Raw genomic sequence first — 25,531 nt, forward strand, 5'->3', positions numbered from 1 at the left:
CCTTGTTCAATTCTCATCCTGCACTGCCATCTCCAGGGCACTGGAGCGCTCTTCAGGATTATCGAAGGTGCCGCAGACTTGACCAGCAAACACAAAATCACCCTCCTAATAGGGGCTTTCAATCTGAGAAAGGTCAGGACACTTACGAAACATTCACTCATCATTACTCTCCATTTGGCGGCGGTGGAGGGATGGGCAGTTGTTCAGAGCTACCAGGGACAGAAGCCAGAAGCCCAGACATCCACTGCCCATCCCCTCCAGTATGAGCTGGTGAGACCACAGGGCCAAGACAGGGGGCTTATCCCAGGGTAACGGGCCTGGCAAACTCCTGGGACCTTGTCACATGCCGCCTCCAAGGCAAAGGGCCAGGGTGGAACCTGACATTTCTAGCAAAACCCCAGATGATGTGGTCTTATGCCACAGTCGACCCTTGATAGTCAAAATGTGATCCAACAAACATCAGCACCCACATCAGCATCACCTGGAATATTTCTGCTACTCAAAATGCAGTCCTGTTTTGGCAGTGTCCACATCACCCGGGAGCTCATTAAAAACAGAACCTTGGCCCCACCCCAGACTTCCTGCATTTGAACCAGTTCCCCAGGTGATTCACAGACACAGTCAAGTGTGAGATACTCTGTTCTAGAATGCTGGTCCTTGGGTCCATCTACACGTTGAAACAAACTGTGGGGCTTTTAAAAAAATGCTGTTGTGGGAATTCCTAGAGACCCTAATTTAATCTCCATTGGGTGCAACCTGCCTATCAGGAATTTTTTTTTAACTTCCCCTGTCATTCCAACATCAAGCAAAGTTTGAGGGCTTTGCTTTATATTAGAATATTTTCTCGATGTTTTATTTTTAAAAAGGGTCACGTTCTGGGTGCTAGATACCCTCACCATTCCAGGACTGTTGTAGATTCTAGGCTCTTCTTCATCTATCCTGTATGTTAACCAATATTTGTATAGGCTCCTGTTATCTTGCAATATTGTTTATAAGGTTTGCTGAAATACGTATTGAACTTTGTTCATTGGGCTGTCATGAAAAGATAAAACACACAAAAAATATATTGTATTAAATTTTACTAATTTTTTTCTTTATATTGGCATTTCTTTTCTCCAGAGAAAATGACCAACTAGCACATGAAAAGATACTCAACATCATTAATCATTAGGGAAATGCAAATCAAAATACAATGAGATACCACGGATGGATATAATTTTTAAAATGGAAACTAGCGATTGCTACCGAGGACGTCCAGAAATTGGAACCTTCCTACATTGCTGCTGGGAATGTGGAAAGGTGTGGCCACTGTACAAAACAGCCTGGCAGTTTCTCAGAAAGTTGAAATGGAATTTCCATGTGACCCAGCAATTGGCAAGTCCCAGCTGTATACTTGAAAGAATTGAAAACAGGGCCTCAGATACTTGTAGGTACATGTTCACAGCAGCATTATTCTTAAGAGCCAAAAGGGAGACACAACCCAAGTGTTTATCCACAGATGCATGGGTAAGCAAAATGCAGTTTATCTGTACAATGAAATATTATTTGGCTACAAAACGGAATGAAGCATTGACACGTGCTGGAACATGGATGAGCCCTGAAAACATGCACTCAGTGGAAGGAGCCAGATAGACACAAAAGAATATTGTATGATTCCCTATTCATGAAGTATCTAGAATAGGCAGTCCCAAGGACACAGTCATGTGTTCATACGTCTCTTCAAGAAGCCATGAGCTCCCAGAACCGTACCGTGACTTGCCTGGATATCCTCTAGGCCTACTGCAGAGTGAGTTAGGGTCCTTCTTAAACTTGATTTGGTCACGGAAGTTTCTCGTGTCTTCGTTTTCAAAGAGACAAAATCATTCCTACAGGTTTTGGACATTTTTTTTAGTTCATTTCTGGGTGTCTTCATTTATTTTGCACGGCAAAAGTGATCTTTTCTTCCATTGTATTTTCTGAAGAGCTGCTCCTTGTATATAGGAATACTACTGATTTTTTAAAAAATACCCACCCATTGTATGGTAGGTTTCTAGGTATGGCTCATGCCATGGCCAGAAATTTGAGGTGAGTTCCTTATTCCAGTCCTTCCCAAGCTATGTGCAGTGAAGGACCTGGCTTTGGGCCTCTTCCTGATGCGTTTTGTAAAACAGATGACAAGTCCACAGGATCCACTCTCAGATGTCATTAAAATGTCAAATTCCTACAGAAGTTTCTAAATGTCTATTTCCAATGTCTGTACTTTCTGGTCACAGACCTGTAAGCAGTTGGCAGACCAGGAGTGGTCTGCAAGCTCACTCTGCGTGTCATTGCTTTACTCTTCTCTACTGTCATTAGATGTTGCAATTACACACCTGCAGCTCCTTCTCCAAGCTCAGGTACCAACATCCAGGAACCCTGGGTCAGTAAGTTACATAGTACCTGGTCTGTGTGTGTGCGTGAGAAAGAGAGAGATAGACTTGTTATGACCAGAACAAAAGGAGGAAGAAAGGACAAAAGTCCAGGAATAGATATTTAGAGATATTGATTTTGAAAGATATATATATAGAGAGAAATACAGATATTGATCCAGGTTTTCTCCAAATTTGGAGGACAGAGAAAGAATGGGAAGAAGCTTCGCCAAAACTAAGGTTTTAAAATTCTGAGCAGGGCAGCCTGGGTGGCTCAGCGGTCTAGCGCCTGCCTTCAGCCCAGGGCGTGATCCTGGAGTCCCCGGATCAAGTCCCACGTCAGGCTCCCTGCATGGAGCCTGCTTCTCCCTCTGCCTGCGTCTCTGCCTCTCTGTGTGTGTGTGTGTGTGTGTGTCTTTCATGAATAAATAAAATCTTTTTTAAAAAAACTTTAAAAAAATAAAAAATAAAATTCTGAGCAAATTATAAGTTGGTGGGCATGGGAAATAAGTTTTTAAAAATAGATCCTTCAGTTAAGATGTCTTGCCTTACGATTACATTAGGGCAACAAGAGGCATTAATGGCCTAATTGCTCCTGCTGGAGCAGAAGTGCCCCCACATCTGGGATCCCATGACTACATGATGGCCACCATGTGTCTTACAAGGTTTCAAGGCCCACTCAGGACCATGACTCTGCTGGCAGGGGAACAGGTCGCATGAAGTATATGGAGGCCTGGGGATTTGTCCCTGTGAGATCCTCAGGATCCACAGCCCCGCTCGCTTTTCCCACCTTGCCAGCCAGCAGTGAGAGACCACTTGTGGGCACCCTGCTGGATGCTCTTCATTCTAAAATCCACCACTGGTGCCAGTAAGGAAGGAGCTGCCACCAAAGGGTGTGATGTAAACACACACACATTTGAGTAAGAATTCCTCACCAGAGGACTTGGATCCTGAAGCCCTGCTCCTTAAGGCTGGAGCAGAGGCTGTGGGATGGATACGGGAGAGAGGACCCTGCACTGCTGTCTGAAGGGGGCAGCTCCAGGCCCTGCTCTGCTCTACAACCTTGGCCTAGTCACTTCACCTTAGGCATTATTTTCTCCATCTGTAAAAGGAGCTAAGATCACCTGTGTAGTGATATTAAACATGGCTCCAAAAATCATGGACACTCCTCCCCTCAAGAGGTGGATCCGTGTCTCCACCCAACAGAGTACGAGAGAAGCAAGACTGAGACTTTTGAGAATACATTCTAAAAGGCCATATAGTTTCTGCCTGGTTCCTTTGGGAGCCTCTCTATACGAGAAGTCCAGCTACCCTAAGGCCACCAAGCTGAAGAAGCCACAGGGAAGCATGCCCAAAGCAACCCTTTCTGAGCTCCCAGCTGCCAGCCACATGAACCAGCCACCTGGGACGTCCAGCCCACACCCCCAACACCTGATGGCAACCGCATGAGACCCCAAGCAAGAACTGCCTACCTGAGCCCCAAATGAGCTCCTGACCTACCAAACTGTGAGCCAACAAAACGATTGCTTTATACTTGCAAGTTTGAGGGCATTTCCCATAGTTATAGTAACAGGAGCATCTACCTCACTGCCTTCGTTTCTTAAACCTTTTCCTCACTCACATGCTCCTACCTCCTAGCGGTCTTTTTCGGCTCCTCAAACACAGCAAAATGGTTCTGGCCTCAGGGCTTTTTGTACTAGCTGTCCTCTCTCTCCAGAAAAATCCTTGTTCCCCCCACCCCATCTTCCACAGACATCTCCTTATCTTGAAGGTCTCAGCCCAAGCCGCCAGCACTCAGAGTCCCTGGGGCTTATACCCGATCTAGCTTAGATATTGGGTCCCCAGCTGCCTTCTGATTTTTACAGCACTTCCACCACCTGACATTTTGTTGGTGTTTATGGACTATGCCTTCTGCCAGAATATAAACCTCAGGAGAGTCCCTTCCTATTTTGATCACCTGTGCATCCCCTGGTCTTGCATAGTGTCTAGCAGAAAATCAGCATGGATCTGTGTCTATTAAATGAATGAATTCACCAGAAGGAAACTGCTGTGTGAAGAAGGAAAAGCATTTCCATCAGCGAGGACAGCAAGGAGCAGTGAGGATGGTGTGTTCTGGGTAAGAAAGGTGGCGAGTTGGGACCCAAGGGGTTCAGGATGATGCGAGCAGGGATGAGGAGACAGGTGGGGCCTTTTAGAACATAAAAAGGGGTATTGTTGGGCAGAACTTGATGTGATGTTGAGCGGGGAGGATGTGGTAAAACACATACCACATACCACTTGCCATTTTAACCATTCTTCAGTGCAGGGTTCGGGGGCATCAGGCGTGTTCAGGCTGCTGAGCAGCTGTCACCCCTGAATGCCTCCAGAACTTGTTCATCATTCCAAACACTGTCCCCATCAAAGAATCCCCATCCCCTGGGCAGGTCTCTTCTAGATCCCTCCTGTTAGTGGGCTCCGACAGTAGTCGTCACTCTGCTTGATGTCCTCTAGGTTCGCCTATCCCTTAGCTTAGGTCAGAATTGTCCTCCTTTTTTGTGATGAAATACACCTGACACAAAATTTCCTTCCTTGCTGTTTAAGGCTGAGCAGTACCCCGCGGCGTGTAAGCATATTTTGTTCATGCGTTCATCAGCACGGGGGGGGGGGGGGGCGTCGGTCTGCTGTGTTTAAAGGCTCCCTTGGGCGGCCACGTGGGCCAGGGAGGGCGGCCAGGGCAGGTCCGGAGCTCACCTGCCGGACCTGCCACCTGTGCTCCCTTCACAGGTGAGGCCAGGGCTCAGGGCACCTGGGTGGCCTGCCACGGGGCGCAGCCCGGGAAAGACAGGGCAGGGTCTGGCAGGGCTGCAGCCGCCGAACCCAGCTCTTCCCGGCCGCCACCCGCCCCTTCCCGGACACACGTCCCCAGCCAGCACAGCGGCGCGCCCCGTCCTCCAGTGCGCTTGCGCAGGAAGAGCTGCGCGGAAGGCGCGGGGCGCATGCGCGGGAGGCTCCGCTCCCCGGTAAGCAATCCAGGATCCGGGGTTTGGGCCCCGCCGGGAGCTCTGTTTATAAACACACCGCGCGGCCACAAGCGAGGGGTAACCCTAAAGGTAGTGAGGTTGGAGGTCAGAGGTCAGCAGGGGTGCCAGCGGGGAGGTCGGTCCCTTCGCCTCTGCCGGCTGCTGGTTGCGCGGTGTGGCCGGCCCAGCCACCCTACCGCGGTCCGGGGCTGCCGGGTGCGCCACGTGGTGCGCACGTGGTCCGGTCCCGGCGCGGCGCCTCCCTTCCCCCAACAGCGCCGGCGGCCCGCAGCGCCCCCTGGCGGCGGCTCTCCGCGCCTCACTGCGAGTCGCGCCTGCGCACAACGCGTCACGACGCGCCTTCCGGTCCGTGCGCGGGCCGGGCGTGGGTCGGTTGCGTCCTCGCGACAACTGCGCGTCCGCCGTCCCGGGGTCCCGGGGTCCCGGGGTCCCGGGGGCGGGGGGGGGGGGCGACCCGCCCAAGGTCACCCGCGCGGCGCCTGGGAGGCCCTGGGACCCCGCGGCCGGGGGCGGGGCCTCCGGGGTCCACGTGGCCTCGGAGGCGGAGCTCTCGGCCCCGCCCTCCCTCCCCGCCTGAGTGGGCGCTTCTGCGCTGCGGCCCCGCGGGCGCTCGCGGGGGGCGGCGCCAGCGGGTGACCGGGAGGGTGAGGGGACGTGGCCGGCTTCCGCTGTCGCCTGCGGGCGCTGTCGCTCCCCCTTCCCCGGCCCGCGCCTTTGACTTCATGCCCTAGCGATTCCAAAAAGATTTGGGGAGCCTTGCTTCCCCCGGCTTCTTTTTCTTTCCGCCCCCCGCCCTTTTTTTTTTTTTTTTTTTTTTTTTTTTTTGCCATTTTCTCGTACAGGCTCAGAGTCGCCTCGCCGCTGCTGGCTCCCGGGTTAGCCATTAGTCTTCTCTGCAGGTGGCCCGCCCAGCAGCACCTGCTGAATGCCTACTGTGTGCCCGCGCAGCTGCACGCTCCACGGTGCCCAGCCCTCGGCACGAAGGGGCCAGCTCTCAGCCCGCTTGAGTTACCTCCCGGGAAAGCCCCCGAGTGCTGGCCCACAGGTCAGGCCCTGGCCTTGACCTAGGGCCCGGGGCGGGGCGCGTGCATTGGCGGGTCTCAGGCCTGCGCCGCGCACCGCGTGCTGAGAATGACCCTAAACCGCAGGCTCTCTTGTAAACCTCGTGTGGTCCACTGGTGCACCGAGAATGCTTCTGCTTGCTTTCGCTGGACTCTTGCACCCGCGGCCAGCCTGTGCTTGAAATCCCCCCGGTGATTGTCCAGAACGGAGTTGCTTCCCAGCCTCCCACATTAAATGTTATAAACTTGCATTGAATGTAATAGGTGATACGAACACGGTTGAGGTTGCATTAAGTAAGAAGTGAAGCCCAAAAGACACTGGAATTTCATCAGTGATCCGAGCATCTTCTTGATGATGGTTTACAAATACTATTCTTCCTCGATGTGTTGTGCTGTTTGCAATAGAAAGGCTACAGACTTGACACAAAGTTTAGTTTAACTACATTGTTGATTTTCTCTATTACTTCCTAAAGTCCAGACAGAGGGGTTAGCAAGTATCTTCCACAAAGGGTCAGAGGACCAAAATATTTTAGGCTTTGCCGGATACACATAATCTGTCACATATTCTGTTTTGTTTTGTTTAACACCCTTTTCAACCTTCAGGCTCTGAACTATAGAATTTTCAGATGGATGAGTTCAAGCTACCAAGGTGGAGTGTCTGAGCACGGGGTTGGGAACACTGTTTCCAGCATGTGGATCCAATAGAGGTAAATAATCTTCAGAGCATAGGTCATGGTAGGATAATTGGGAAGTAATGTGTTTTGAGACTTTGTTGTCCATAGTACTGATTTCACTGTAAACTTATATAATTTAATTTTTGATACTGTTTGTTTAACAGCAAGCCCACAGAATTTATCATTTCGTACTCGTGAGCCAGCTGCAGCTCAGCACTGGTCTTACCTCTAAGGGGAGGTGGCAGTGGGTATGGCAGTTGGTGATCGATGTTCACTTCACCTGGGTTCTACTTGGCCACACCCCAAGGTCACCCCCAATGAGTCAACAGCCTCCTGGTGAGTGGGGGCCAGGCTGGTCTTGTGCTTTTGACCAACAGAAATCAGTGAAAGGGGTAGGATGTCAGTCTGTTGACAATGTCATGTTGTACTTGAAGGATGGTGGACTTCTCACCCATCATGCTCATGTTCCCGTGATGACTGGAGACAGCCTCTCCTGCTGGCCTTGCAGGAACAAACAGCCAAGTGCACTGCCCCTGGATAGTGCCACGTGGTAGGGGACTGTGGGCAGTCAGCCTCCAGGACCCGAGGGTGGCCTCCAGCCAGATACCAGGAAGAAGCTATGGCCCTTGGCCATGTAGTCACAGGGAAACACATCTGCCAGCATCCTGAATGAGCTTGAAAGTGTAGTACCTCCAGATGAGAACAGAGCTCAACCTACACCTGGATTACAGCCACAGGAGACCCTGAGGGGATGATAGAGACCCAGCTAAAGCCAAGGACCAACTCCTGCCCTATGGAAGCTGAGGTGAGTGCATTTCTGTTTGTTTGTTTGTTTGTTTGTTTTTTAAGATTTTATTTATTTATTTATGAGAGACACAGAGAGAGGCAGAGACACAAGCAGAAGGAGAAGCAGGCTCATCGCAGGGAGCCCAACGTGGAACTCGATCCCGGGACTCTGGGATCATGCCCTGAGCTGAAGGCAGACACTCAACCGCTGAGCTACCTAGGCATCCCAGTGAGTACGTTTCTTAAGTCACCAAATTTGTGGTCATTTGTTATACCGCAACAGAAAATGAACACATTATTCGCTATGTTTATGTGCCTTTCTGCGTGTGTGTCACATTTCTCAATTTTAGAAGGTTGGGGGAGGAAATGTAAACATTACACAATAAAAATAGCAGGAACGAACGTACTCAGATGTTGGCCAGAGTGCTCTCAGACATGTGACTGAGGAGCGGTAGGTTTATGTTTGGGGTTGTTTATTCCCCAGGTGACTCACTGTCCTGCCTCCGTGGCCTGTCCACACTGTGAAGTGGGAGTGAGGTCAGGAGCTGGCCCTGTTTTCACCTCTGTGCCAGAGCTCCCTGCCTACCTGTGTGTCTCAACATGCTTCCATTTATTCACCTCTAAAGCGGAGATGACCGTAGTACTGGTGTCAGGGCACAGCTGGACAGGATTCGGTGAGGCAAACATTTTCAACAGACCATGTTATGGCCACTGTCCCTTGCAGCCCTCACCCGTTAAGGAGCCATCAGGGGGCAGAGGGCTGACCCCAGCTCTGGGCCCAGGTGGGTCTATACTACACACGGTGAGTGATTCAGGAATCTAAGTAGCTGTCTACCATTCCCTGAGCCATCTAGGAGAGGTCAGGCCTCCATTTGACAGGGTTTTCCGGAAAAGGTTCTTCCCTTTTAAGATACAGCCATGAGAACAGAAGGCCTTTCCTCTCCAGATGCCATGGGAAGGGGGTGAGCTGTGGCGGCCGTGGGGCTTCCAGGCTGCCACAGGATGAGAGCGGAGCTGGCCTCATTGTTGACTGAGGGAGCTGGAGCCATGGGGTTGAGCTACTCTGAAATTCCATCTACATCCAGATCCCAATCATGTGGACTGAGACATTTCCGTGTTGTTTAAACTATTGTGAGTTGAGTTTTCTGGCCGAACTTGCATCCTGATGAGGTTATCACATAAAGCTATACAATGGGGAGGGCGGGCTGGGGGTGCTATGAGGGACAGTGGATGACGGGTGTTGGATTCGGTGTCTGCAGCTCCTCTTAGAGTTGGGTATGGGGGGGTGTGGCATATTGACAACCATCTTATCACAACTGAAGCCCTGGGGGGCCTTCTCTGTGCTGGCTGCCACCTCCAGCATCTTGATCTCAGACTCCCAGCCCCCAGGACTGTGAGAAGTTGGTGTCAGTTGTTTGTAAGTGGCCCCAGGTGGTGGTGTTTGTTACAGCAGCCGGAGCTGACTAACACACTCCCCACATCAACCAGTATGCTCCATTGCTTCTGAAGTTTTGTCACAAAGCACTTCTGTGCTTGAACGAAATCACTGTTGGCGGTGTGAGCACTGGCCCTCTGCGTCGGGCCTCCCACATGGTCAAAGCTGGCAGAGGCTCTGCAAATGCTGAGCGCCTGACTTTGGAATTTGCACAGGACGCTCCCATCCTGCCTGGCACTCAGCAGCTGTGAGGAGAAGGAGTCTGGGCTCTGAGGAAGGGAAACGTCCCCACTGCCCCTCACTGTAATGTGACTAGGACTACCTGTGGATGCCCCCCATCCAGCCTCAGGGACACATGCACCGGAGGAAAGTTCAAGCTGGTCTGGGACCCGCTTGGACCATGGTTTCCGGGCCTGGGCCTCCTGGCTGTTGCTTGGCTTCCTGCTTTAACTCTGCTATGCCTCGTCCCCTCCTTCCCACATCCCAAGCAATCCCTAGATTCTGTTGTGGTTCTAGGAGCCTTGTCCCTGATCACAGGCCTGTATTCTGTTTGCTGCCACAGAGACCTGGAGGTCCGGCCACCTCAGCACCTCCATGGAGGAGCCCTCTCACCCCTCCCCCAGGACTACACGTCCTCAGTGCTACCCCTGGAGCCTTTGCTCTTCTCTTGCCTGCAGAATCGCACAAAAGAGAACAGGGTCCCTGGGCCCCAGCCTGGCCTCCCACTTTGCCCGCCAGACTTGAGGGCCCGCCCCAGAGGAAAAAGCTCCTGCAAATCACACTGCCCAGTGTGCAGACAGATGAATCTTCCCAGACCAGCACGGGTCTCAAGGTTGGCCTAGCAGTGACGAAACTGAGCAGGCCGATGACTGGACTCCCAGCCCGCAGCCCGCCTCGGCTTTATCGGCCCTGTTTTGCCAAACAAAGGCCCTGCCGGCCCTGGGAGCTCATGCTGCCGCTCCATTGAAATCCCGAGGTGGTTCCCTATTAATCACTCCCTTATGGTGCCTCAGAGGCCAAAAGGAGTCAAACAAAACCTCTCTCTTCTCTAAGCAGGAAGAGCTTTGCAGAGGCCTGAGCAGCAAGATTCCTCAACCGTTCTCCAGTTTAACACTAACAAGATGCTGGGGCCTCCCAGACTCACACAAACAAACCGGAATCGCTGCCTGGCTGCTGGAGGGGGACTTGGAATGTGACTGGCTCCTCCTGTGCTCCAAAGGCTCCATGTAGGAGGCAGGGCGGGTGAGGGAGCTATCAAGCCTGCACGCAGCCCCTTCCTTATTTTAAAACCTAAAAAGACCCAATTAAATGATTTTTTTTTAAGCAGACACATACTAGGAAGACAAAAAAATTTTTTCATTTCTCTCCCTTTTCTGGTGTGACCTTGACTCTCAACTCCTCTGTCTTTTCTTCTAATGTCACCATCCTGCATGAACTGATAATATTGCATTATTCATTATTCTATAAATATGAACTTTGGCTTCTCTTTTTATTAATTTTTTAAAGATTTTATTTATTTGACAGAGTGTGCACAAGCAGGGGGAGGGGCAGAGGGAGAGGGAGAAGCAAGCTCCCCACTGAGCAGGGAGCCCAATTCAGGACTCAATCCCAGGACTCTGGGATCATGACCTGAGCCGAAGGCAGACTCTTTACTGACTGAGCCACCCAGGCACCTCTGGCTTCTCTTTTTAAACAGACACACCAAGGCCAAACACTGAGCCATCATTCACCAAGACAAGTCTTCATTTCCCAAGGAGCAGGCCTGTTATCTGTGGGCCAGCATTTGGATCATCCTGCTGCAGAGAGAAATGGCTTTTCTGTACAGATGCTGTGGCCTCTATCAGAGGATAGTCCTAGATTTTTATGCCTCTGAATGAAAGCACATTCTTTTTCATAAGAATTTAATTTAAAAAAAAGGAAGGGGAAAAAAAATCTGGCTCAAAGAACACTTGTGTGCCATCTGTTCACATGAGGGCAGAAGTCTATCCAAGACAAATGCATCATATTAACTTGGAAAATCAGATGATTAATAAAGATACAACAATTCATTGGAAAGGCATCATCCTTGGCCTAGCAGTACAGGGAGCGTACTTCAAAGTATAGCATTTGGCACGCTGTGGATATAGCAGTCGTCTTGTGAATCTAAAACAAGTTTGGTACAGACAACAGGAAGGTTGGGGGAACACATAGCATCATCGTCGCACTGGGTGATCAATAAGGTGCTGCAATCCAAGAGGGCAGGAGCTCTCCTCACACAAATAATAAGCCTGAGAAACAGATTATATAGCTTGATTTGTGATCGGCAAGGCCTGCTCACTCCTTAAAGGTTAACGGAATGAAATGACTGGCACTCATCCATGTTTGGAGTATGGATAGTCCAGCCTAGCACGTGCTGTGATCAAATAGCAGAGGAAATCCTACCAGGGTAGTTAAAAAGTACTTCTGCAGCATTGCTGTTGTGAGGGTTTTTTTTTTTTAATTAAAAAAATGACACTCTTAATCGGAAAGATGATTATGATAATGGTTCTACAGTGCTTCCTAAGGATCCATCATACCAGTAAAGGGAGGAAATTTAAGGTACAGTGGGGGGCCAACTCACTATTGTTCCAGGAAGGGCTCAGGCACTTGATGGCTCTTCTCTTTGAAAAATGCTGCTAATAATTAGAGAGTTTTATGTTTTGCTTTATGGTCTGTAGCACAAATCAATGCGCAGGTTCCCCACCCCACCCCCTGCCACGAGGCACCCCCCCACACACACAAATCAGACACGTTCCTCCCATTCCATCCTTGACATGGGCTTTCTTTCCCCCAGCAAAGAAGAGACCAGGAGCCAGCTAAGCCTCTGACCTACCTTCACAACGCAGGCTGTGAGCACAGTGAGTAATGTTGGCACTTAGGTTCTCGACTCCCCGCTTCCACCCGTGAGAGGCCTTCTGAGGCAAAGATTTATGGGGTTTTGCAAAGAGTCATTGATCGATGCATGGACCATGCAGTTATTTAAAATGATGTCAACTAAGGATTTTTGATAACGTGGAGAAATACCATGGAAAACATCAGATAGGAGACAGTGCATGCGCACGCATGTGTGTGCGTGTGTGCACTCTCAGAGAAATGCACCCAACTATTGAAAGTAGTCAGTGGTGAGGTTGAGCATGTGGCTAGTTTCTTTTTTATAAGTATTTCCTGATTTTCTCCAATGGACATATATTGTATTTCTAAATCAGGAGATGTGTCTTTTTTTTTTTTTTACAATGAAGTATAGCAGACATTGAAATGGCTCTCCAGTATTTCTCCCCCCACCCCTCCCACCATGCCACCTTTTTTCTGATGATTGATTTCTGTGGCCCGTTTAGGTCCCCTTTACTCCATTCTTGTGCTGGCTTGTTGCTTGGTAACAAGCATTTTCACTGATTGCTTGTTTCTCGTCAGCACTCGTTAGCAATGCTGCATTGCAGCATGATCTGCTGTGAAATTATCTCCGTCCAGGGCAATAACCAAGACCATCTAACCTCAGTGATCACACCTTCCACCTAATGAGATGTGAGTGCCACTGCCAGCTTCCCAAAACATTGCATTTCATTAATGTCCCAGCAAGAATAACACCTTGAAGATTCGAGGGCCCTAGTTTTTGCTTCTATGTGCAGCCATGAAAATCTCTCCTTTTATCCTACCCCTGATGTGCTGCTGGTCCTCAATGTCTGTTCTTTGCCCTGTTGTGGCAAATGCCTTCTGGCTACCTCCCTAGTAGCTCCCTCCCCACCTCTCTCCTTTTCCCGTAAAGAGAACCCAGATTTTGTCCAGATACCTACCTTCTATCCACTGCAGGAGAAGCAGGACCCAGCTCATAAGAGAGGATCATGACTGAACTAAGACAAGTGTGGTGGCGAGTTCCACACCCCTTGCCAGGAAGTGGTTTGGGCACAGGTGGAGAGGGTAATTTTGGCCAACAAGACATGAAGGGAGGTGGGCTGGAGTAGGAGAAAAGTGTCATTGTTCCTAAGAAGCAATACATGAATCAAAGATGGTCCAGTTTGAACCATGGTCCACACATCCCAGTTTGGGAAGATAGGGGCTGTAAGGCCCCTGTAGCCATCTCAAAAGCATGTGATTCAATACATCAAGGACACAAGAGCCACATGGTGGAGAGAAAGGGAATCCTCGGCCGCACCACGGAGTCACTGAATCAACACACCTAGGCTCACCCTTTCTCCTAAGTCCTTACGTGTGAGGTCATAAATCCCCTCTGTGTTGGAGCCACATTGGGCTGGGTTTCTGCTATTTATAGCCAAAGCCTTCTAACTGAGCCAGTGCCAAAGTTAGACATGTTTGAGTGATGTGAATCTCCTGATCACCCGCTGCAGAGGGTGGCTCATCTGTCCTGGATCATCCAGAGCACTCATGGTTAATGTCATGATTCTGGTACAGTTTCAACAGGAGCCCCATTTTACTCTCCAGAGTGTCGTAGTCTCTGAGGATCAATTATATGGTCATCATTCTGAGTCAAGCTGTGTCCCTGCCATAGTCATGTGTTGAAACTCTGCCCCTAGTACCTCAAAATGTGACCTTACTTGGAATAAGGCTGTTACAGATGTACTTCATTAAAATGAGTGGCCCCTAATCCAATCTAACTGGGGTTCTTATAAAAAGGGGGAAATTTGGAGATAGATCCTCCCCTAGAGCCTGCAGAGGCACATGGCCCTGCTGACACCTCCATCTAAGACTCCTGGCCTCCAAACTGTGAGACAGCACATTACTGTGGACTAAGCCACTTGGTTTGTGGTACTTTGTTTCGATAATCCCAGGACATGTGTACAGTCAACCTTCCTAAGGCTGCATCTGAGAAGGAAGGAATCTCTCCGGCTGCCGGTGATCCAAGGTGTCAGCATTTGAGAGGAGCCTTGATTGAGGAAGGGATGATGTTTGGAGAGAGGGCCCGAAACATGAGCCAAGGGCAAAATTACAGAAAACTGTTAACTCATCCTGACCCAATGAGATGGAGGCAAGGGAAGAGTCCAACTCCAGGGTACCTGGTGCTTCCTCTGAGGGGAGTAATCCTGCTGTGAGGGGCAACAGCACAGGAGGTAGGGCATTCCATACTGTGTAGTCTTGGTCCAAATATACACCAATATGCAGAGGAGACAGCAGAATGCTCAGAAACAGATCCATGTACCTGCGAGCATCTAATGTGTGACAGAGTCGGGTGGGCCTGCAGAGCTGTAGGGGAAAGACTTGGTTTCCAGCCAGTGGAGTGAAGAAAATTATGTACATACACATCTGTGAAAGAAACAGAACCCCTACCTCACATCATATGCAAAAGTCAATTCCTGGTGGATCAAAGAATTAAATGTGAAAGGCAGAGCTACAGACTTTCAAAAGACACAACAGGAGAATTATCTTCATGACTTCATGATTTCTTAAGTCATTAAAAGCACTGATCAGGGGCACCTGGTTGGCTCAGTGGGTTAAGCATTTGCCCTCGGCTTATGTCATGATCCCAGGGTCCTGGAATCGAGTCCCACAGCTTTGTCAGGCTCCCTGCTCAGTGGGCAGTCTGCTTCTCCCTCTGCCCCTCCTTCTGCTCATGCACACACACACTCTCTCTTTCTCTCAAATCAATAAATAAAATCTTTTAAAAATATAAAAGCACCAATCATACATAATGACAAATCAAACTAAATTAAAATCAAGAAGTTGCTCATCAATATGTGGCAACAAAAAAACATGAAAATGAGAAGGCCAGACTTAGAATGGAAGGAAATACCTGCAAGGGGTATACAACCGGGGATCCCTGGGTGGTTCAGCGGTTTAGCGCCTGCCTTTGGCTCCGGGCATGGTCCTGGAGTCCCAGGATCGAGTCCCGTGTCAGGCTCCCGACATGGAGCCCACTTCTCTGTGGGCCTGTGTCTGCCTGTGTCTCTGCCTCTCTCTCTCTCTCTATCATGAATAAATAAATAAAATCTTAAAAAGAAAAAGAGGTATACAACCAACCAAGGCCCATCTTCCAAATATTTCAAGAGCTTCAAACAGATGAGGAAAAAACAGACAACCCAAGAGAAAAATGGGTAAAACACTGGACCAGGCACTGCACAGAAGAGGTTGTCTGGATAGCCGGTAAACATTTGAGAGAGGTGTTCCACCTTATCAGAAGTCACACAAGTACTATTAAAACTATGATGGGGTATCTCTGTATCTTCCAGGCTGACAAAAATTTAAAAGTCTGGCTGAGATACAGAGCAAGAGAAGGTGGGAGTGCAGTCTGGTACAAAGGCTTCCGAAAATAGTTGGACATTTTCTAGGAGATTTGAATTTTGGGTATCATGTGACTCCCAAGTGTACTTCCAGATATACAACCAAGGACACTCATTCTCAGGTGTCCCAACCCCCTGGAGGGCTTCTGGGCCCCACTCCCAGAATTTGAGTCCAAAGGTCTGGGTCGGACCCCAGAATCTGCATTTCTAACAAGTCCTTAGGTACTGCTGAAGCCGCTGCTCTGGGGACCACACTTTGGGTAACACCTAGAGAGATGTGTGCTCATGTGTTCCAGGATACAGGGACAGGGGCGTTCTTGGAGTCAATTGCTGCAAACATCCATCAGCAGTTGAATGAATAAAATACAGTGTGTTCATCCAGCAGAATCCTAGAAAGCATTGGGAATGAATGGCCGACACCACTTGCAAAATATGGATGCATCGTCCAAACCATCTGAATGTAAAACGCCAGACACAGAAGACCCTAAACGGTATCATTCCAGTCACAAAAACCTTCAAAGCAGGTAAATGCAGCCCATAATTCAGGGGTCCATGCATACATGATAAAACTCTAAGGGAAAGCAGGAAAACAACACAGAAGTCGGTGTGGTGCTTTCCTCTGGGGTAAGGGGAGAGTGAGTAGTGTCACCAGGGAAAGTGTGCTGGTTACGGAATTATGGCCTGCTGGCACCAAACCCATCCTTCTCCATCAGCTTTGTGATGTCGGGGCTGGAAGCTGCACTCCACACTTGGGCTCAGCCATTCAGATCCCTCTTTAGATCTTCCAGTAGGCGATGCTGGACAATGCCTGCCAGGCTGGAAGAGGGAGGAAGAACATCCTTCTTCTGGTTCCTTCTGTTTGGGTCTCCACCTGTCCTGTTCCTATGGTCTGTTCTAGGGAGGCTTCTTCACCCCTGATTCCTCTGCCCCTTACTGGAGCACCTGTCTGCTATTTTTTCTAAGAGACCCCTCAGAATCACAGCACCAGCCAGCCAGAATCACAGCACCAGCCAGCACCTCACAAACCAGAGTTTCAACTGCTCCAAGTTCTTAAGTTTCAATAACTCTAACCTTGTCACTCTGTCCCTTTGGGTAATCTGCACTTCATTTTGTTGCCACTTCCAAGAGATACCCGGAGTTAGCTTTTTATACTTCAGTTACCTAGTTCATGGCCTCATACCTTAGCACACAGTTCTTTACATCAAGTTTTGTCTGTTAAAATCAGTCGGTGGCTCTTGTCTTCGCACTCAATGCTTCATGGTCACCCCTAGAATGGAGCTCACAGGCTATCACCCTGTGCAGCAAGAGGGGGACAGGCAAAGGGGACATGCACCAGTGAGCAGCCTCTGCTGCTTTCAAAGAGCCTGCTTGGAGGATGGCCAGCTGTTCCAGTTTGCTGGTCATCCTGAGCTCTGGGACCTCTGGTTAAGTACATTAACCACAGTGATGTTGTATGACCACCACCCTTGGCCTCAGGGAAGGTGGAGACATGTCGTGTTCTAGCTGGGCTCCATACCATCCCAGGCAAAATCAGAGTTGTGCTAATTAGGAGGAAGTGCAGAATAGGAACAGACAAGGCTGCCAGTGGTTGTGCCCTTTTAACTCCAGACTGTAATGATTAACCACCCTGCAACACCGCCAGCAAGCACACAACTGCCAGCAGAGCTGTGACCAGACACCAGGTCTTCTGACGGTGGTCCCTTCGTTTGAGCACTGCTTCCCTTCTGGCATCCTGGAGAGGAGAATTATCTCTACCATGGAGCATTTTATTTTTTTGTTGTTGTTGTTTTTAAGATTTTACCTATTTATGAGAGAGAGAAAGAGAGAGGGAGAGAGGCAGAGACACAGGCAGAGGGAGAAGTAGGCTCCATGCAGGGAGCCTCACATGGGACTTGACCCCGGGTCTCCAAGATCACGCCCCAGGCCGAAGGTGGCGCTAAACTGCTGGGCCACCAGGGCTGCCCCCCTGGAGCATTTTAAATCTTGGGTGGCTAATTAAATTCTGTAGGTGAGGGGCTGGGCAGTACACCTGCCCGCCCACAGAGGGTAGCTGCTGAGCGATTGTGGTCCCCAAAAGGAAAGGGTTTATAGAAGTTCCATTTGTCTTTCTGTGCTTAGGGTCAAGCATGGCTTTTTCCAAGTGGGAACCTGGGGTTTACATTCTTAATTTTGAGACAGGTTCAGAAATCTTAGGTCCTGTACTCTTTTTTTTTTTTGATACCTTTTATTTATTTGGTGCTTTCCTCAGACATTGATTTTCATTTTATTCTAGGTTTATTCAAAATATCCTTTAGGACCTGCATTTGCAACTATTGGTGTGGTAAGAAAATGCTTGCCAGGGAGGATTTCAAACCTGAGAAGTGAATATGCCCACTTACTTCAAATTCAGCAGCTCATTCTATCATGGCACTGATAAACATAAAAAGAGGGAAGCAAAATTATGTCTTATAGATTTAATCTTTTCGATTAACGTAAGCTTTGTAAAACTCTCTTAGGCAGCTGGTTTTTCCTTTTGAAGCCTTAATTGGTTAAACCATGGAGGGGAAATCTGATCGGGGGGGTACCGGACAGCCAAGAGGTGCTGGGCTGTGCACATTTCATGTGCGTTTTGCGGCCTCCCAGAGCCGCATCAGCTGCAAAGGTACACACAAAATAGGAGGCCACATCTCATCTGCTTCCAATTACCCCAGCGCCGAGTGTGTCTAGTACAACCACACTTTTTATAAATGGCTGGGAATTGGGCTGGAAGCCAAGGCTTCTTGAATCCCATTTCCTTCTCTAGGATACAAATTTCTTCCCAGATGTGGGAAGCTGCATTCACTTTTTCCTTTTCTCCCACTTCAAAACAGAGACGACAGTAATGCACGTCCAGAGGAGAGTGAGATCCAGGCAGCCCCTCCCTGTGGCAGGGAGTCCATGGAGTCCCAATTTCATTTTGTCTCGCTGCTTTTGCTCCTGTCATCTTCCCTCTTCAGACCTCAGAGGATTTCAGTTTGCACTCTGACACTTGGGTCTGTTTTTGGTTTGTTTTTTGTTAAACTTGAGTTCCAATTATGCTTTTAGGTTGAAATGTAGGAAATTAGTGACCATTGACCACAGTCGACCACTCCTGCATGGCAGTAGGGCAATTCAGCCTGATGATGATGAGTAGCATGATTGAGGTCTGGCTCACCTGCCAGGCGCTGCACTGAGCCTTCTACACCCATGACCCCCATTCCATCTGGAGGTTTACAGGAAGTGGGGAAACTGAGGCATGGGGAGGGACCGAGTAACTTGCCTTGGATCATGCAGGTGTTAAGTGTGGGAGCTGCACCTGAAGCCTGAGGAGGCTGTCCCTGCACCCACTGCACCTGTGTGCCATCAGCTGTCCTAACGTCAGGGCAGATGCATATTGTCACCTGTGTGGGTGACAAAGCATTTTGTAGGAAAGATTTAAAGGATGAAATACTTTGTGCTTACGTATTTTTGAAAATTCACCTCCGACTAATAAATTTCAGCAACTGGCAAGAAGCAGGTTACAAGGAGCCCAAGTGGGATTTGACAACACCGTGGTCTGAGAGCTAAACCAGCAGCAGCCCACAGGTGACACCCCCCCCCCCCCCGTTCACCTCTTTCAACCTCTGTTCCCTTGTCTGTGCTGTCAGACAGGGCTGGTGATGGTGTTCACAAGGTTGTTCAGAGAATGAAATGAGATGTGCAAGGTGCCTTGCACAGGGCCTGGCCCACGGTAGGAGCTCAGTAAATGTTAGCTGAAATAAAGTATGACACGGCATATTGCCAAAGGAAGAGACCTGCTTCTGGGACAAGTCTGATTAATTTTTCTCCAACAGCTACCGTGAGCTGGGATGAGACACTTGGAGCCTGAGTCTCTATCCTCCCAGCTGTCAAATAGGACAACAATGGTCTCTAACCACCTCATGAGGATGGACGAGGAGGTGAAGCTGCAGGGTGTCATGAAGAAGATCCTGCACCATAGGTACACGTGAGAAGCCAAGAGCCACGAGACTAGGGCCCCTAACCCACTCCATCTGAATGGTGGCCTCCCAGTTATAAATAGATGTGATGACATCTCCCTCCCTGTTGGCATCTGCTAGCAAATCAGATTAAAACAAAAGCAAAAAAAAAAAAAAAAACAACTTTGAACATGATAGAAGCAAAGTATTGTTTTAAGACATGAAGACATGGGATGCCTGGGTGGCTCAGTGGTGAGCACCTGCCTTCAGCTCAGGTTGTGATTCCGGGATCCCAGGATTTTATCCTGCATCAGGCTCCCTGCAGGGAGCCTGCTTCTCCTTCTGCCTATGTCTCTGACTCTCTCTGTCTCTCATGAGTGAATAAATAAAATATTTAAAAAAGAAAAAGACATGAATACATGATCCTTAACATGCATGTGAGCAGGATAGATATTTCCTAGTATCTAAATTTGTATCTTGTTCTCTCTACATTTATTTCTGGAAGTAGCCAAGCCTAGGGTGCCCTTGTCTGGGGGCAGCTGGGATTGCAGAACTGAAAGCACCAGCTTCCAGTGTGGAAGGTTATGCTAGAGCTTCCGAGGAGTGAGGCTAGGGAAGAGTTCCCAGAAGGGGCACCCAGACAGCCCCAATATGCTTTCTCCTCTGAAGTGTTCCCTTCTTACCCGTTTCCCATGCACAGAATCATTCATTATGTGCTCCACTGTTTGCTTCTTTCACTAAACACCAGGCTTGGGGTTCATCCACACTGTCGCACGTATCAACAGTCCATCCTTGTTAGTACTGATGGCGCTTGATTGTAGGAATATGCTGGTAAAAAAAAAAAATCAGCCCACTTGTTGATAGACATATGGATTGTTTCCAGTTTGGGTTTTATGAATAATTCTGCTCTAAACATTCATGGGATAGTCTTTGACATGTGCTTTCATTTCTCTCGAGTAGATTCCTAGAGATAGAAGTGCTGGGGTGCACGCTGAGTGTATGTTTAACTTTTCACTAGACTGTTTTCCCAAGTGAGGACTGGCGGCAGAAAGGCATGAGGGAGCATTTTGGGTGGCAGAAACAGTCTAGATAATATTTAAAGAGGGGATGGGACTACACTAACTGTGAGAATTTGCTATGGAGATTACACCTCCATAAAGTTGCTAAAAAAATGAAAATCTAAACACTGGCCAGAAATGTGGTAATAGGACAGCATTGTTGGGATTCTTTTATGGGTGATAATATTGTGGTTATGTTTAAAAAAAAACCCTTGTACAGATACACACAGAGCTGCAGGAAATGATATAATGCCTGAGATTTGCTCTGAAATAATTCAGGAGGATCTGGAAGGCTTACAGATGAAACAAGCCTGACCATATACATTGATCCTCGTGGAAGCTGGATGATGGATCCGTGGAGACTATTTTATTATTCTGTCCTTTTTTTGTACGTGTTTTACACGTTTCCATGTTTCAAAGTTTTCAAAGATGAACTTAAGAGTCTCTTAAAAAAAAAAAAAAAGCTGAATTGGCGGAGTGCTCCAGTGGTCACTGACGAAATCAGGTTGGAATGAGCCAGTGAACACATATTGTTTCTGCTTGCTCAGCACACCCTCCCCTTTCCGCTAACAGTGGCCAGACTTTGCTTTGAGGAAGAGCCAGCCTCTGCTTGTGTCTTCAGGGGCTGCCCACCTTTGGCCCAGACCTGGGCCCAGCAGAGCCCCTGCCAGCCAATCAGCCGCCATCTCCTGGGCATTCCTGCTCCACTCAGTTTGGCTGTGTGGAATGGATGGTGCAAGAAGCCTGAGATGATGGATCCCCACCAGCCCCTGCCGCACACAACCCCCCATGCAGCAGAGAGAGCAGCCTTGGGGTGCTGCTGCTCTAAATCCCCATGGCCGGTGATTCCTATGCTTTTCTGAAACCTGGGTCTTTCTTGGCTTTCTTTGGTTCTGTGAACTGCCCAGTATCATGCTGATAAATTCCTTCTTGTTTAAGTTGGCTAGTGTTGGTTTCCGTGGCTGAAAACCAGAGCACCCCAGGGCAGACACGGCATGCAGCTTGCCAGACAGACACTCTGCATGTTCCTTCGGTGTCTGCGCCTCCCTCAGGCAGATTCAGCCACAGGCGCAGGCCACTTGGACCCTGCATAAGGAGATTTCACAAGCAAAAGAGGAAGAAATACATACCACACTGAGATACCAAATTGATAGCTAGGAGCCCTTGCTCTGCTCAAACACAAATCGAAACCATCATCATGAAGACAGAAACATCTATTGGACCAAAGAAGTTCCACTGGCCGCTAACACATTGTCCTGCAGAAATGCAGTGTGTTAGTGGAGAGGCACAGATGTAATTCTGAATTTTCTAGAGCTGCATTAAAATGGTAAAAAGAAATAGGTGAAATTAATTTTAGTATTATACTTTAACCCAGTATACCCCAAATATTATCATTTCAAACTGTAACTGATATAAAACTATTAATATGTTAATAGTATTTGGCTTTTTTTTTTACACTAAGTAGTTGAAATCCATGTAGACTGTATTTTAGACTTATAGCATATCTCATTTTGGGCTAGCCACATTTCAAATGCTCGATTGCTACATGTGGCTGGTGGCTGCGTGTTGGAAACACAAGGGCGATAAACTATCCCTCAGGCATTCCTGCATGTATTCAGGATCGTGCAGCCTTAGAATGATCACCACGTCCCTAGACTATAATGCTTCACTGACCCAAGGACAGGAAACCTGGCGTGATCCTGTTCACCAGGTACAGAGGTAATTAATGGGGCCCTTCAGACCGCTCTCTAGAAAAGCTGGCACTTGCGCTCTTAGGGAACTGACCTGTTAGTGGTGGGAGTAGAGGCACAGAACCTCGGCTGAGAAGCAGAAACAGAGCTGCTGAATGATCACTTACAATTACTTCCTGTTGCCAGTCCCTCGTGCCAGGAGCTGAGATGTCATCACTTCCATCCATGCTGCATGAGAAAGGCTGAACGTACAGAAAATGAACAGCCTCATCCTAGATCCATCAGAAAAGCGAGGCCTTGGGACCAACCTCTGTCCACAAACTGGGGAGGCAGTGGGTGCAGAGAACCACAACTTCCCAGAGCACAAGCCCGAGAACAGGAAGCACCAGGGGCACAGGGCGGGTGCAGGAAAGGCCACCCCTCCATGATGCAGTGCTGGAGGCTCAGCAAGGACAAGTCTGATAGCTAAAAACTCACTCCTGGGGGGTCCTGACTCTCCTCCTGAGTTTCCCTGCCAGAGACCCATCAGGTCTTCACAGTAAATACCAGAAAAAAATATCCGCTGGCACATCCATCGTGCACATCCCCTTGCAATCTGTGCAGAGCACTCGACTTTGTAAGGCCTGCCAGGCTGAGCAGCTCCTGAGAGCTTCCATGGAGCTGGCCTTGGGGCTCAGAGTCTTGCTTTCCTCATTTCCAAGTCTATTCTTGTAAAACACTCTGCCTTTCTTGAAGTGACAGCAGTGGGTTCCTGAGGGTCTTGCAGCCCCATTGATATTCTCTTTTAAGCTCTCCCACACGCCCCTAAGTCCATGTCACAGCAGAGGACGCTGAAGCCCAGAGACGCCAAATAACTTGTCCACAGTCACACAGCTGGTTAACAGAGGAGCAGGCTCCAGAGTCTTTGGCCCCTCCAGCGTACCTTCATGCTGCTTCATCTTAATGTGGCACCTCAACTCCAACTCAGAGCTGGCCTCCTTCAGACTGCTCCCGTTGTCATCACCCGCATATCATCTGGTGGCTAAATAGATGTATGGAGCGTCTCCTCCTCCTTTCAGCTCCCCTCCTGGTGGTCATGCTCCTGTGGAGTCCTGTCCTGTACTGAATTGGGCTGATCTTGTAACCACAGGGATATTGTAGAAATGGCAGAGCGGGGCTTCTGAGGGTCATAAAAAGACCTCGCAGCCCCCTCTTTGCTCTCTCTGGGAGCTTTCACTCCAAGGGAAGCCAGCCACCGTGTTGGAGGATGCTGGAGCGGCCCCGCAGAGAGGTCACCCAGCTGATAAGGGACTCGGGCCTCCAGGCAGTAACAGCACTGACTTGCCAGGAGCCTGAGCTACCACCTTGGAGGCGGATCCTCCAGGCTCCGGCAAACTTGCAGAAGATGCAGCCCTGACCAAAATCTTGCCAGACACAACCTTGTGAGAGAATCCCACCCCCCCCCAAGCCAGAACTGCTCAGCAGAGTCGCTCCCCAGTTCCCGACACACAGAAACTGTGGGGTGACACGTGTGTTTCTGTTTTAAGCCACTGCATGTTGGAACCATTGATCACACAACAGGAGATGAGCAACCCACAGCCTATCTCTTTTTCTAAGTGCCCACACTAGTGTATTCCATCAAGAGTACTTTCCACCCATGCCTTGGTTTCAACAAGTGTCTTGTGCTATCAAAGTCAGACACCGTTCTCCCTGTGTTGGTGTTTCAGGAATGATAGGGTAGGTGGGGCCAGTAGGATGTAAAAGAAAAACAAGTCAGCCTGCTCCCAGTGAGCTCCAGACACAGGGCTCATGACTTTCGGATTTTTAGGCTGCAGTCTCATATGGGGAAGGAGGTGTTTCTATAGAACACTGTTCTCTCTCTCTCTCTCTGTCCCTCTGCGGCTGTCTTTTGCAGTTGTACAGAAGTGCAGTCCCGCTTAGTAACGGCCAGAGGTCCTGTGGCTGCATGACGTGAGGGCCTCGCAACTCAGCAAACAGGCAGGAAGCAGTACTGGGGCCGGGGAAGGATCCCAGAAGGATATGGCAGTGGCAGGAAGTGACACTCAGCAGACAGGAAAAGGGTGAGAAGACAGGGGTCTGGGTTCCCCAGGCATTCCCGCATGTTAATCCAGTCCCTTGAGGATTCTGGTGTGGACCAGCAGCTTCCAGACTTTGAGGCTTCTCCTCCTCAGCCCCATCCACCTGCCTTCAGACCAGCCAGCTCTAGGGCTGAGGGTCCTGTAAGTCTCTGGTCTTGTGCTGGGGCTCTGGTCTGCTGCTTGGCACACATCCACTCCAGTACAAGTAAGAACCCCTTGGAGCTTTGGGGGGCCCACGGCATTGCTTCTTTGTGGGTCTTATGCAGCTACTATGTGCCTGGCATGCACTGCCTGGCATGTTTCCTGATGTTGGAAGATAAAGAGAGGAGAGGGCAGAGGCATTAGCCCTGCCACACCCCACCCTCAGAGCAGCTTGGCCAGTAGAACTTTCTGCAATGATGGGAATGTCCTTTATCTGCAGGGATCAGCACAGTAACCATACGAATCTCCAGATCCAGCCCTGGAAACATGGCTTGTGCCATTGAGGAATTGAATGTTTAATTTTACTTCATTTGGATTAGAATATGCATGTAAATAGCCACTTGTGGCTCCTGGCTTCTGAACTGTGCAGCATGGCTCCTCATCTTTGGGGAAGGGGATGTCTATAAACACAAGCTCTATAGAGTTGTTGTTGTTGTTGTTTTAATTTGGAAAAAGGTACTATTTACATAGAGTGAAAATTCACCTTTTTTAGTGCACAGTTTTGCTACTTTTGACAGGTACACAGAATCATACAATCGCCATCACAGTCACCCCTCACCCTCAACATCCCCACATGTCATTTTGTGGTCAGCCTCTCCCCAGACACCAGCCCCAGGCAACTGCTCCTCTGTTTCTGTCTCTATAGTTTCGCTTTGCCCGGAATGTCCTATAAATGAAAGTATACCCAGGGCATTCAGGGTTCATCCATGGTGTTTTGTATGTTTGCACTTGGCTCTTCTTCACTGATGCAGTGAATCCCATCACGTGGTTGTATGGCGGTTTGTTTATCCACTCCCCAGTTGAGGTTCAGTTGGACAGTTGTTTCCAGTGTTTGGTGGTGAGTATTTGTGTACAGGTTCTTGTGTCAACACAAGTTTTCATTTCACTTGGGTTAAAGCCTAGTGATGGGACTGCCAGCCATCAGGTCAGGTTGCTGAA

At 49.1% G+C, this 25,531-nt stretch overlaps 1 long non-coding RNA gene across 11 annotated transcripts; it reads left to right on the forward strand.

Moving 5' to 3' along the window:
* Positions 1 to 5,112: 5,112 nt before the first annotated feature.
* Positions 5,113 to 19,958, forward strand: LOC129520106 (uncharacterized). 11 transcript variants are annotated; one of them, XR_008666484.1, is made up of 7 exons: positions 5,113 to 5,386; positions 7,072 to 8,157; positions 10,420 to 10,605; positions 12,176 to 16,135; positions 17,884 to 18,622; positions 19,109 to 19,193; positions 19,442 to 19,958. It is a non-coding gene; the product is annotated as an uncharacterized LOC129520106 (long non-coding RNA). The 11 variants fall into 11 exon arrangements; XR_008666478.1 differs by lacking the exon at positions 5,113 to 5,386 and having other exon boundaries at positions 6,257 to 8,157; positions 17,884 to 17,931; positions 18,461 to 18,622; XR_008666483.1 differs by lacking the exon at positions 5,113 to 5,386 and having other exon boundaries at positions 6,257 to 7,478; positions 7,577 to 8,157.
* Positions 19,959 to 25,531: the final 5,573 nt, after the last annotated feature.

This window comes from Nyctereutes procyonoides, unplaced genomic scaffold, assembly GCF_905146905.1.
Source record: "Nyctereutes procyonoides isolate TBG_1078 unplaced genomic scaffold, NYPRO_anot_genome, whole genome shotgun sequence".
NCBI classification, from domain to species: domain Eukaryota; kingdom Metazoa; phylum Chordata; class Mammalia; order Carnivora; family Canidae; genus Nyctereutes; species Nyctereutes procyonoides.